General features: G+C 41.4%; 1 long non-coding RNA gene across 2 annotated transcripts in view; it reads left to right on the top strand.

Annotated features, from left to right (window-relative positions):
- Positions 1–13,174, top strand: part of LOC128911409 (uncharacterized) — a 55,851-nt gene extending 42,677 nt beyond the window's left edge. For both annotated transcript variants that reach the window (XR_008467075.1, XR_008467076.1), the window contains exons 4-5: positions 8,053–8,144; positions 12,881–13,174. This is a non-coding gene — a long non-coding RNA (uncharacterized LOC128911409). The remainder of the gene's footprint in view (positions 1–8,052; positions 8,145–12,880) is intronic.
- The last annotated feature ends 439 nt before the right edge of the window (positions 13,175–13,613 follow it).

A 13,613-nucleotide genomic window follows, 5' to 3' on the forward strand; every position in this document is an offset into this window, starting at 1 on the left:
TGTATCAGCAAGATGCACTGTTAAAAATGGTAGTGATAAAAAACTCCAGATAACAAAAGAGAACTCTGTTTTTTTAAGAGGTAGAGCTGAAGAAAATTTAGAAGAAGATCTAAAGATGATGAGGTTTTAAGGAGTGAAGCATTACTACTTATAAAGCAAGAATAATAAAAAGTAAATTTGCTGAGACTGTATGCCAAGCTGCTTAACATAAACATGTAACATTTTTGGCTGTATTCACACAAAACTGATAATTTGGGATAGCTTCGTTTTCTTTTTCAGGAAAAAAGATGGTTGGTATGATAATATTAAAAGCTGAAAGGGGAAACAAGCTTGCTGCATCTCAATTAGACACAGGAAAAATAAATGTGTCTTTAAGAACGCTAGATCAGAGAGCATTTGCCTCTAATGGTTTAGTTCACCATACTGTAAAGGTCAGGGCAATTTAGAGAACTCTGATCTGCCTTGTTATAGCCTAAATTTCATGTGTGTTCAGTTTAGGTTTGGCACGGATATAACTCTGTTAATTCTTTTCTTCAAGCGACCCCTGAGAATCTTCCACTGTATCCTTCAGTGAGTTACACTAGTTGCCAACTCAAAAGATGGGATGAGCTCAAATTTGAGAGGACTGGATTGTCCTACATTTTTTGACTACAGTAGCAGCTTTATCTGTTTAGAGGTGGCTGTTTGCAGGAAAACACTGAATACTATCTAACCATCCCTTTATTCTCTCCCATTATAGTCTCTGTAAGAAGACAAAAGTAAATTTCAGTAAAATATGGTCAAAATTGGGTATTCAGGTGTCTAAAGCTAAGCCACGTCTGTGTATACGTGTCAGCATTTTCCATCCGCACAGCTGCTGTGGTGCAGGGAGCAAAAGCTTGTGCTTTGTGTAGGACTGGGGCAAGACGGCATAAATTCTGGGACTTAGGCAGTTGTTCAGACTAAGCATTGTAGGTAAAGATCATACCCCATGTCTTGAAGTTTGTGAAATTTGCCCTGAGTTAGTAAACTCAAGAGCACAAGGTCCAGTGATTAACATACCACAGTGCGAAAAAGGGAGTCATACAGGATATGGCAGTACACTGTGATATGGCTTTAGTTCAAATATTTTTCTGAGTATGATACTTCCTCAAAACTTCCCTGTCTCTTACTTGTGATTATCATTCTTTAGCCAAGGCCATAAGCCACTGATAATACATTTCAGTTCTCAGAAGTGTTTTTCTGAACCCATTTGAGAAAACAGGCTTTTTGAATCACTCATGATCACTCTCACATCAACACATTTAAAATGTTCCTATATGCATATTACGCAAGTTGTATTTTTTAAAAAGCATATGATGAAGTTTACTGCTGAGAATCGTTAGTATGTGGAGCTACAGCAACGTCTTTTTATGGTTTAATGTGTAGCGACCTGCTTCAGAAGTCCTGTGAGAAGGGAAATGTGTTGCAGAGCATCAATATCCTCGTCTTGGTCTGGGAACAGAGCGGCACAGAACAGGCACAGTTCTTCCCACAGAGGCTAGTGTCCAGGACCAAGATCCTGTTTCTTCCTCTCCAGCGATTATCTGAAGTGGGAGGAAGGTGCTCATTTTCCTTCCCACCTCTTTTCTCCAGCATGCCATAAAAGTTGTGTCTGAATTATTTTTCCCTAGAGACAAATTATGGTACTTTTTACGCTTGTCATTTGGGGCTATAATTCTTAGGGGGGTGGCCTACCTAGGGAGAGGTCTGATAGCTTCTGCTCTCAGCTTGCCCACGTTATCTTTTCCACAGAGGTTCCTGCTCCATCCCAGTGCAGGAAGGCTCAGTTACTTGAAGAGCTCCCAAACCATTGCAAATTATGACTGACATAACAGGGAAAGCTAAAATCAATGCTAGTTTACCATTCCATAAGGTATTACCGTTCAGCTTGTACCTGTTAAAAATCTAAGGGAACAGTGAGACAGGCAGCCGCATATGGAAACTGTAACGGCAATTCCTACCGGCCAGTTATGTCCATTTCTTGCACCAGACCCTTTCCCAGAATGACAGTCATTTCTAGAAAATAGTCTTGAGCGACCTAAGAGGGGACATAAAGAAAGAGTATTTTGCTTTTCTCATTTTGACCTTCCCCTCCACAGCATCTTGCAGTTCAGCCGTGCAAGGGTACCAGAAAATAGTACATCCTCCTCCCGTGGCTACTGCCAGAGAAAATTGCTGGTCAGTATGCACATACGCTGCCCCCTGATGGCTGCTGGACCAACCTGTGCCTAAGAACTAGCCTTCCACAGCTGTTTTCAGTACAATTGCATAAAATCTGCTCTGAGCATTGCTGTCAAGCCAGAGACATTCAAGTACTCAGGCTCCCACCGTGCCTACACAAATGCTAGTAAAGGGGCAATTTTCACAGTATAACCAATATTGTCGGCAAAGAGACCGCATCCTTTTTGTTGATTTCCAGTTGCTGTTGTTCATCTGTTGCTGGAATATGTGCACTTTTTAGCTACTTTTTTCTAGAGTGGAGCATCTTTTTCAGAGGTTCTATTGGCAAAAGACATCAGGCAGTGTCAGTCCAGGGCGTACAGCTGCCGACCCAGCCGTGCTGCTGGAGTGCGTCCACTTTGGCACTTCATTGGTAATTGTGTCGACTGTGACCTTGCATGCTTCATGCAGACAATGGAAGGCTGGCCTGTACCAAGTTACTTCACCTATTTTTTTGCACGGCTGCATAAAAAGCTGTAGTAATAATGCTTCTCATTTTCTGCTGATCAGAATTTGTTGTATATCCAAACCAAAGCAGTCTGCTAACCAGCTTGATGCATATCCATTTCTTGTATAGTTTCTAAAATTTCGCAGATGGAATTGTTGACTCTCTTGAAATACATTCATACAGTTATCTAAAGGAATTCTTGCCACTCCAGTGGCAACAAACATTACACAGAGGTTTGACCTTACCAGCAGGCAATCGTCTGCTCCTTAAAGCTATGAAGAGTAAAGTGCTAACCACAATTTACTCACGTTTCTGCAAAACCAACACAAAACCTTTTCCAGGGTCTATCTCCAGGAATGATGCGGAATTTCTTCTAGTATGTTTTGCTGAATTAATTGAAGAACAATAATGAAGTACTCACAATCTCTTTTGGTTTGTTTCACTGAGGACATTCAGATTCTTTTCATAGGTGGCAGCAGTAGTTACCAGTAAGATTCATGTATTCCTCTAAGGGATGCTGTAGAAACACGCACTTGTACTGCCTTGTTATAGCTTTCGCTTCAATACAACATACATTTTTACAATTTCCATTTCTGTATCGCAAAGTTTAAACCCTTTCCTTCCTATACCCTCTTCCTTCAAGAAGATGTCCACTGTTAATTCAGAGCAGAGGAACCTGTGAATTAAAATGCTCCAATGCATTACAATTACCCATCTTGGCTTTTGTGTTTCAACAGCTTCAATTTTGCCCGTTGTTTTGCATTTCAGTGCTTAATAATGCAAATATCTTGTCAACCGTCAGTCTCTTTTCTGAACTGATGCAATAGTTCAACATTGATACAAAGCCTCGAACTCTGGGCTATACTCATTAAAACAGGAGGCATGTGTCACTCATAAAGTGGTTCTCCCCCCAAATGGAGTACTTCCATAATCTCTTTCAATTCCTAAATAAGGTAACAGCATGTCTATATGGGTAGTAAATGACCACAGTAAGAATTCCAGAATAGTTCTCTGTATGGATGCTGCTCTAGAAAAATAGCTTGGGGACGGGGGCATTATATTGAAACAAACTACTCTGCATTTGAAACAAACTGATTATTCCAAAATAAATAATTTTTATTATAGAAGAGTGTCCGCACTGGGAACCATTACAATACATTTCACTATACCACAAAGCACAAAGTAGAAAGAATAAACTTTTATTTTAAACAATATCCAGCCTGTGGGAACTCGTTTTATTTCAGGCTATTTCCATTGTAAGAATAGTATTAGACAGTGTTTCTGTTCAGAGATTCTTATCTCAGTGTTCTCAAAAGCTGTTTTGCAAGAGGTTACCAAAATGACAGATACGTGGAAAGCTTTAATATTCTGTCTGGAAACAGAAATTTTTCTTCTTCCATTTCTTAGACAGCATAACTTTCCCTTGAGTTTGTTTGGTCCACAACAGAACCTTAGGTACTGTTAGGAAGTGCTTAACTTTGTCCAATTCCTATTGAAAACACAACTGTGTTTCTGTGAAACAGACACTTTTATCTGTTTCAACCAGTGTTAGAGAAAATGATATCTCGCCTCTGGATTCAGTAGCCTTTTCATGAAAATTCTCATCAAATCTAGGAAACTAAGTTTGAAATAGACATTGTTCTTGAAATCAGTGTTCCATATTTTCATAAATTCAGCCCTTTCCATTTTTAACTAAGAATATTCCTGTAGCCCTTTTCCAAATAAAAAGAAAGCATTTCTTTTCACTATGCAGTAATAAGCTTTTAATTAAGGATAGCAACATTAGAGTTAGGTTTCCATCACCGAGCGCAGTATGAACATCAGCTCCACCTGAGAAAATGGCAGGAACAAATACCTTGTACTACAGCAGCATGCAGAAGCCCACATCATCGGTACAGACGCGTTGTGCTGTCTGTCAACAAAGCCTCGACAAGGTATCCTCTGTCACAAATATTTTAATCCTCTCTGCAGTGTAAGGAAGGAAGTTAATTGGGGATAAACAAAACTCTTTCCCAACTTGGAGGAAACAAGAAGAGAGATAAAAAGGCTAATAAAAAGAAAAGGTCCCAGTGATATTAAAACTCCAATTGTTTTAACAACTGTACAATAAATATATCAGAGGGAGAGATTAAAACTTGTGAAATTAACAGAAAGTTGCTATCTATACATTCAGCTTCTTTCCTTCTCTGTGATACATATTTTACAGGAAATAGGTTGTTGGGCTTCCTACAGCAGAGTGCACGTGCTCTGTGTTTTTCTTTAAAACATGCACAAATTGGCAGGACTGAATGGTCTTGCTGAGGTCCTGTTTTACTGTCAGTGATGAATAAGTCTTGGAATTTTCTTCAGTTCCCATCCAGCATCATCCAGTGGTTAGAAAGCAGTACAATAAAGAAGGTAGCACTGCATCCTCTCAGGGAATGATGTGGGATTCTCTCCAGTAATTTTGGCTGCGAACAGTTGTTGACTGTAACTTTTCTTCCTCCTGACAAAGGAGAATGAGGCAGGAGGTTTTTTTATTGCAGCAAACATTTTTAAATGGAAGTACAGATGAATTGTAGTGACAGAGGAAGGAATTGGTTAACTGAAATTGTTCCGTGTCTAGGAGTCAAATCTAGGAAAAAATTCAGCATGAGTTCAGTGTAGCTCTGTTGCTTTTTTTAACCGTACGGAGTTTTGTGCTTACCTGCCTTGTGCGACTCAGTGGAAGGGTAGTTGAGACTTCTATGTTTTCACTAAAATCTAATAATACATTTTTATTGTGGTTTAAAGTTTAATTCTCTATTTTGGCTATGTATAGACTAGTAGGCTCAAATTTATTTTATTTTTCCTGTTATTATTCTTATGAGTCCTTCATTCTAACCAGTGTACTGCATTTGTATGTATTAGGCTTATTTCCTAGGACTTTTTATTTGTATAAAAATTGAAGAGGCAGAAAACTCTGCGCCACCAGGTATCACTGATGCTCAGTGTACAAATCAAAAAAAGAATTAAGAGATTGATATACTATGAATAATGCCCTAAGTAGATCAAGCGTGAATTACATAAACCCTCATTCCAAAGACTGTGCTGGGTCTACGGTTATTTCCCCTGGGTGCCTGTATCAGGGTTAACTGATGATCGACTCTGGAGCTGGTCACTCCTTTTATCTGATGCAATTTTAAGTCACCACTATCGGGTACAGTATCACTGGCCTTATCTCTCTGGTAAATTACCCTTAAGATAACTTAAGCAAGGTTTAAAAAGGGATTGAAGTGCCACCTAGGACTGAACAGCCCAGAAAAGTGAACTTGAAATTCAGTCTGGGAAAGCAGCCTCACACTACAGCCCTACTACTCTACGTTGGCCCCACTGTTTTCATTTTCACCAAGAACATATTTGCCTGGTGGAATTTCAGCCTTTTCTCCCAATTTCCTTGTTGCTGTGGCCTAAAAGTGTTTAATGCTCTGAAGTTCCTTTTATGGTAGCTTTTCTTTAATTATAAATGTTGTGGACTTAATTTTGGTCTTGCAATCCTCATGAAATTCCTTTTCCTCGTGCTCCAAAGTGTTGACTTGGTATCTTTAATAAGGACTGTTTTGACAAGATGCTGACAATCATAATTGCTGTGATAAACCCAACTGTGGAAAATCCCTATGGATTGCAGCATCATCAGGTCTGGGAGTGCCGGGAGCCCCAGACGAGCGCAATAATGGTGCTCCAGATCCTGTGAAATGGAGGACTATTTTTTTTCTGTGCTTTTTTTCACATTAGGGGATTTTTAAACTAGTGGCTGTTATTTGTTCAGAAAGTATTCAGACTTTTGTTGGCCAAGTCTAAAGCTCTTCTGCTACATTGCTTGTAGAAGCAGCATAATTGAAAGAGCTGATCCTGTGGACACAAGACAGAGGCTGTGATTATCCACAGCTTGGCTTTGCCAGTCAATTTCTTTTTTTAAAAAAATCCATTAAGCAGTACACTTCAAATTCCTCACACTTTTCAGGTGGTTGACTTCTGTCTAAAAGCCTTCAAAGAACTGAATTGTGCACATTTCCAGTTTAGCTGCACATCTCTAGGCATATGATTGTTATATAGCCAGTTTATTTTATAGCTTTCAGCTTATTCACTTCATTACATAGCTTCTTAATTTGGGGCTTAAAGGGGAAAGTGATTAGTTACTTTTGTGCATGTATCTCAGTTCTCATGAACTATAGCATCCCTGCTTTGTCTGTTCACCATTTATGTTACAACCTCAGCAAGGAAGGAGGGATGCCTGCTCTAATTAGTTCTTTCCCTGGAGGATCACACAGAGACCTCAAGTCAAAGTCCTGTAAGCACATTTGCTTTAGAATGCAATTGCCAAACTGAATTATCAGTTTTTTGATCAAGATGAAGGAAACAATGGTATAAAATGTTAAGAAACAGTGCATGTGCTAACAGGACATTTATATGTTTATGTGAGTCCCAGCGGCAAAGAGGCAAGGATCTTCCTGGTACATTGTAGCATTTACTGAAGAGCACAAAAATAAAGGAAAATTATATTTTCAATACTATTTGGATTAATATATATGACACAAGAAATCCACGCCAGCAAGCTTGGCCATGGGCCAATCTTAAGTTTCAGGTCACTGCAGAAAGTTATCAAGCTGTTCATACAGAAATTATTCCAGCACCGTTTTCTGACTGTCCAGACACTTGTTACAGGTGTGGATGGAGTCAACATGCAGAAACTTTGCTGGCTGTACTGACATCATTCCATCACGAGACCACCATCTTAGTGTTTCTGGATACACGTCACACTGATGTCCCTACCAGAAGCCAAGTGTTTGTGTCCCATTTGTGTTCTGAGGGGTTTTACAGAGCAAGACTGAAAGGGTTACGCTTGTTCCCCGCTAATAGGCATGTCACAGTGGACAGCTGCTGCAGGAGAGAGAGTCGGGGGGAAGTGAAATCTTGTAGAACCCAAGCTCCCCTTATGTGTATTTAATACCCATGTATGAATGGGTAATAATGCTAATAATATGCCACCAACAAATAGGCCTGTCCTTTCCATCAAGCCCAGACAGCATCTTCTTGCAGCTGTTGCAATGCAAGTAGGAGAAAAAGAGCTTGAATAAGGAGCAGCTGGCACTTTGTGCCTTCTCTGTGGACCCGCAGACTCCTTCCTTAGATGGATTAATACCTTAGAAACTATATATGCTTCAGCTGCAGTCCCAACTCCCTGCTTAAACTTGCAGGCATTTGTACATTTTGAGAGATCAGCTAAGTTCTTTCCAATGTTTCAGGGTCCTGACAGACATTTGGGTCTGCCATCTGCAGTTATTAAATGGCAGCATGTACACGCGGCTTTGATAAGTTCAGCTTTTGTTTATGTCTGCCCACAGGAGGTCTCAAAGCAGCGAGCTGCAAATGGAGGCTTATGAGGTGGATCTACTTCGACCATCTTCCCTTTGCAAGAGAGAAAAGACAATCGTAGGTAACTATCTCTGTCTTACCAGTCGTGTGCTGACCTCCTGCTAAGACACAGATGTTTACATCCACAGCATCCTCATGAGAAGAGGGAGTAGGATGATACCATAACCACATGGTCTCTGAAGGTAGTTCTAAAACTCAGATTTGATCTCTGCAACTGCTGAAGGTAGGTTTTCCTTTGTTTAGGAGAGCTGTTAGTGGCTTCACGGTTTTAATCCCTGACGAGGTTTCTGAGACTGTCTTTGGTACCTTTCAAAGAGCAGACCTTTCCAGTGGCCCTAAAAAAGTAGTGCAAGAGCGTGAAATCAGAACCAGTGTTGCCAGGTCTGATAGATTTTGGCATCTTCAGTACCCGCTTCCCTGATTGGAATGGAAGCACGTTGTACTTGGGGAGCAGGGATCACCTCGCTGGATGTGAGAGCTCTATGGTAGTGTGGCTAACCTACAGCATGAGCACTCAAGCCACAGAGTCCTTACACCAGTGCTTCCAAACTGCTGCGGGTTTCAGACTAGGAGTACGAGTATCACCGGCAAATGGTGTGTGAGTGCTGCCACTCTGTACAAATGTGTGTGGCCGGGAACTGCTACTGATGCTACAGCAGCAGGGGATGAGCAAAATAAGTTTAGAAACCCCTGTTCTACACTTTGGTTTTGGTTTGAGCATTGATATTACAGGCCAACTGCTAAATCCTGTGGTTCATGACTCCTCACCAGTCACTCAGTATATGGTACACACACACACACATCACCAAAGCAAATGAGAGTATCATGTGCCCGCTCTTCCTAAAGGAGCTGAAAAAAACCCCCCTAGATTGGAATAAACAAGGTAAGTGGTTTGTTTCAACCTGTTTGGGGGAACAGGGAGCTTATCCTTGGGAAACAAAGGAAATACGCTCTTTTTTCTTAATGGTGAGTAATATAACTTTGTTTAAGGTGCCTTTATTGAGGTATTTCTTAGGGTTTGGAAGTGTTTAAAGTGGATTTTTGTACTGCTTTGGTTAACTAAGTTATACTAGTTCACAGCAAACTAGTGTAACTTCTGCGCTGAGGAGCCTTTACACTTCCCCCGCGTAATAAATTTACTACTTATTTATTAGCCTTTGAGATAAGTATTTCATTGAGGTTTTGGTGGCAGAGGTGGTATGTGGTTTACATGTTTTATACCGCTGTTTCCTCATGGGAGGCTTTCTGTAACAAGCTGTACTCTCACTATGTCGGAGTTTGTCCTCACTTCCGTGTTAACTCAGATGTTGCTCTTCATCTGATTTCTAACTGCAAATACATAAACCTTGACCTCAGGTGCGCGTTAGTAATTTCCGCCCAAGCTAGTGGGCCCATCCCATCACACAGGTCTAAGAGCTAAGCCGAAGTGCGGCTTGCTCTCGCTGTTGGTAACCGTGTGGATGCCGGCTGAACTGTCGGAAGGCTTAGTCCCTTAGTGCCTGCATTCTGCAATGACTTGGAAAGAGTGGGAAAGGCACAGGCTGCTGTGCTGGGAACAAAGCGAGGCCCTCAGAAGTGCCAGGTGAACACGGAGCGTTGCACCTTGCTGTAAGCCAGTGTGGCTTTGTAATGGGAGTGCTTACTCCAAGTCAGGCCAAAGCCACTACTCTTAATTTCTCTGCAGGGAAGGCATTGCCCCTGTGGGATAAAAAGCAAAATTCTATTAGATCTGAAGGTAAGTATTTAGGCATCCAATGGCCAGCAGCAAGCAATGATAAAATGCTTTTCAACTCCATTTGCAAAATTTGTGTTTATTTAATGTTATCTGTAAGAGGAGCTCTAATCTTTGCATCTCACTCCTAGCAATGTCTTACCATGCCTAAATCATGAATACTGACTAAGGTCTCTTGACTAGTAAAGTGGCTGTGTCTAGATCACGCTTAGGTAACTTAGCTAGCGTAAGCCTGACCTCAGTCTAATTTATTTTGTAGTGAGAATTCAAAGTTAATGCCTTCACAAATAATGGGCTAGTGTAAGGAAAAGTACAAAAACAATAGACCTTTCAAATGTACCTAAAGTGACTTCATCCTGTGAAAATCACTGAAAATCACTTATATTCTTAGACCAACTGGATTCCTCTGATAATGCCAAACATAATCGTCCCGTTTTCTTGTATTAGGAGAGGTTCTGCTCAGTCTGACATAGATCTGGAGTGGAAAGTCACTAGACGCTTCAGTTTTATGTCAGTATAAATGAGCAGAATTTGAGCCGCTGCTGAAACTGGTCTTCTGTCTAGTGTCAAGCACAGAATGAAGGAAATGATATTGAAAAAATAAAACACGTGGAGTCCGTGTTGAGGTTTAGTCTCCCAGCACCTAAAATGTGGTTTATTTTTCCCACCGCCTTTTAAAGTCCTAGCTCGCATCAATGCACATTTAAATCCAACATGACTTTCAGTCAGTTGATTTTGGAGTTCTTGCAGCTTTGGGTGTGATTTTTAAGTGGATACCCGAACAGCTCGTGGTGGTTAACTGTATGGCTGATGTAACCTCCTTTGCACTGGGCATGAAGGTGATGTAAAACCTCATGAATTCAGAGATGGAGCGTCACCATCTGATGCTTGGTAGTGGAACAAGGGATGTTTGGCAGAGTGCAGTATGAGAGTTTCCATGTGACTTACTGGGGCCTGTACAAACAGGGGAGAGACAGTGGATCCCAGCGTACACTCGAATGGCTGCAAGTTAAGCCATTAGATGACCGAGGGTAAGATGTATGCCAGGAATGGACTGCAAAATTTAGGATCAGATGATAGACACCAAAGTGCCAAAGAACTTTGTTAGTGGACTAAGGGAGGTCCTCTGTTTGCATTTGCCTAGAAGAATGCAGAGAGAGGAAGTCTGAAATGCATTTCCCCCAGTCCACAGCTCAGAGAGAAAAATATCATATTTTTTTTTCCTCTGAAATGCTTTTGTTCTTTGTAAACATTTAGTTTTTAGGCAGCCCAGTGATTGCAGATTGTCACTCCCACTGCCTCACAGGAAACAGAGCTCTGCTCCTGGAGCTACTCAAACCTACTGTGATGAATTCCAGATGAGACGGAGGAAAGCTGAGGGAGGTCTGGCCTGAGAGTGGAAGATTCAACTTGGGAAGATGGATAACTGCTGAACGCACAGTCTAGGTGAACTCGGAGAATAAGCAGGCAGTAGCAGTAGGTAACAGCAGGTAGCAGTAACAACTTGTATTTTTTGGATTTCTCATCTCTTTCCACTGTTGTTTCCAATGGAAAGGCCAGGGAAAGTGGAGATCCTGTTATTTTAACTCCACTCAGATCTTCTCTGATCTAAGAAACACGCTGGTCTAAACTAGCACTGATGCAGTACTTGATGTTTAACTCCCTGTACAGCAAAGAATGAGTCTATCGTTGTATTCAGTGACTTTTCCTTGAGCGTAAATAGGGATTGATTTAAGTATTTGCTTAAGTGATCACCTTGGGTGAGTCATACCTGTAAGCATCTTTGAAATACCAGCATTTCAGAGCAGCATATAGAATTAGCAGGGAAGGGTTCCACAGCGTTTCAGTAACAATAAAAGTGTTGATCCCGGAGCTTTGGTGTTGCGGTGTCTCCTAGGCAGGCTGTTGTGTGTGTGGGGTGGGTGGGTGGTTGCAGATGAGAAGGGCACAGACCTTCCCTACTCTTCCAGCACCATGGAAGGCGCTGCAGTAAAGAAAACAGCACGTTTTCAGCCATAACTCTTGTATTTTCCTTCATGGTCTGTTTATCTTTCATGGATCATATTTTAGTATGTTCTTTCATAAACTAACAGGCACTATACTTACCACAAATATAAATCAGTATTGAAATCCACTGGTGTATCTCCATCTGTATAACTAAAGAAAAAGGCCAAAAAATTTTTATATCTTACAGTTAAAACAATTAATTAACAATAAATAGCTCATGTAACTGCAATTAACTTAATGGCTGATTTCTTCATAGTTCTGTCATTTCTAAATATTTATACGTTTATAACCGCAGGCAAACGCATTGCAATCCTAAAATCTGCTCTGCATTTTTTATGCCGCAGTGTATAGTCCAACCATGTGTGTAAACCTCACGTATATGCCTGTATTTCCCAAGTCATAATATAAATTTCAGACCTTCAAATTGGGTTTATGCTGTGCTTCTGGATGTAGCTGAACTTTGTGTGTGAGAATGACATCATTGTTTCTGGAGTTACTAGCCTACATGAAAAGAGGAAAATCCGAAGCAGACTTTTAAGAGGAAAATATCAAACAAAATAAATGGTTTGAACACAATATATGATGCTTTTGGGTGCTATAAACATTTTATTGTTACTTGTTTGGGAAGAACTGCATAACTCACTGGGGCTCCACAACTTGTGAGTAATGCAGCCATCTCAAAATCTAGCAGATTTATCAGTCATGGTGTTCAAATGAAAATCTGGCATTTCATTTCCTCCTAGTCCTTATAAATTTGACCCAGTGTTTAACAATGGCTCATCTGCAAGTGTTTCCTTACACTTACATAAAACACAACCTGGATTTAAAAGTGTAATCTGATGGGAGTATTTTAGTTGCCAGTGCGCTAAAATCTAGTTATAACTTCTGTTTTAAAGAGCACCGGCAACTTAAGAAAACTGTCACGGATAGCAGTGATTACAGGAGAAACAGTATTTCACTTAGAGATTTTTTTTTGCTAGAAATTAACAATTGTTTATATTATTAATTCTGCACAGGCAATGACTGATGTGGGGCCATGTTTCACCCTCTGTTTACAGGCAGCGGGGAGAGGCACCCGACCCTGATTTTCAGGGATTGCCTGGACACGTTGTGGCAGTGAACCCCACCTGCCTTTTGGCCGGCCCAGCTGCCGGACCCTTCCTGCACCTTCCAGAGAGGACTCTGCTGGGGTAAGTGGATTCAGCCAAGCTGCGAGTGCACCAGCCGCTTCTGTCGGGCCTCACCGTACTGCTCCTTGCAGCAGCATCTCAGCCTGCTAAATGCTGCCCTACAGAGGATGCTGCTGTCAGGCAGCTCCGCACCTGGCAGCTTCCTGCCTCTCCCAGTGGTTTGCTTCATTTGCGAGGCTGCTGTATCGCACAGGAATTCCGCAGCGGCACCGCTGTGGATCAGCGGAAAGCATCTCGCTGGGAAAGTTTTCTGTAAATAACACCTCGGTTGGGTTTTGCCTCAGCTTCACCTATTATTTCCAAATGATGTGGCTGATGGTGTGCACAGGCTCCTGCCTGCTCACAGACACCATCATCCTCTGTGTGACCCAAGCATTTTCCAGTTGCAACACTGCAACCAAAGGCTTGTGGTGTCCCATGTGGCGGCCACAGCAGCAGCAGGCACATGTGGGAAGCCCCAGTCCTATTTCCATGCAGATTTCCCCCTTACTAATAATTGTTGTTTCAACAAGGGAGTAGGAATCTAGCCCCCGAGGCTCGCTGTTTGGGGTTACATAGGTGGCACACAAAGACTGCCCCTGAGAGCGACAGGAGCCGAGTG

The sequence above is a fragment of the Rissa tridactyla genome, chromosome 6 (assembly GCF_028500815.1).
Source record: "Rissa tridactyla isolate bRisTri1 chromosome 6, bRisTri1.patW.cur.20221130, whole genome shotgun sequence".
Taxonomy (NCBI): Eukaryota; Metazoa; Chordata; class Aves; order Charadriiformes; family Laridae; genus Rissa; species Rissa tridactyla.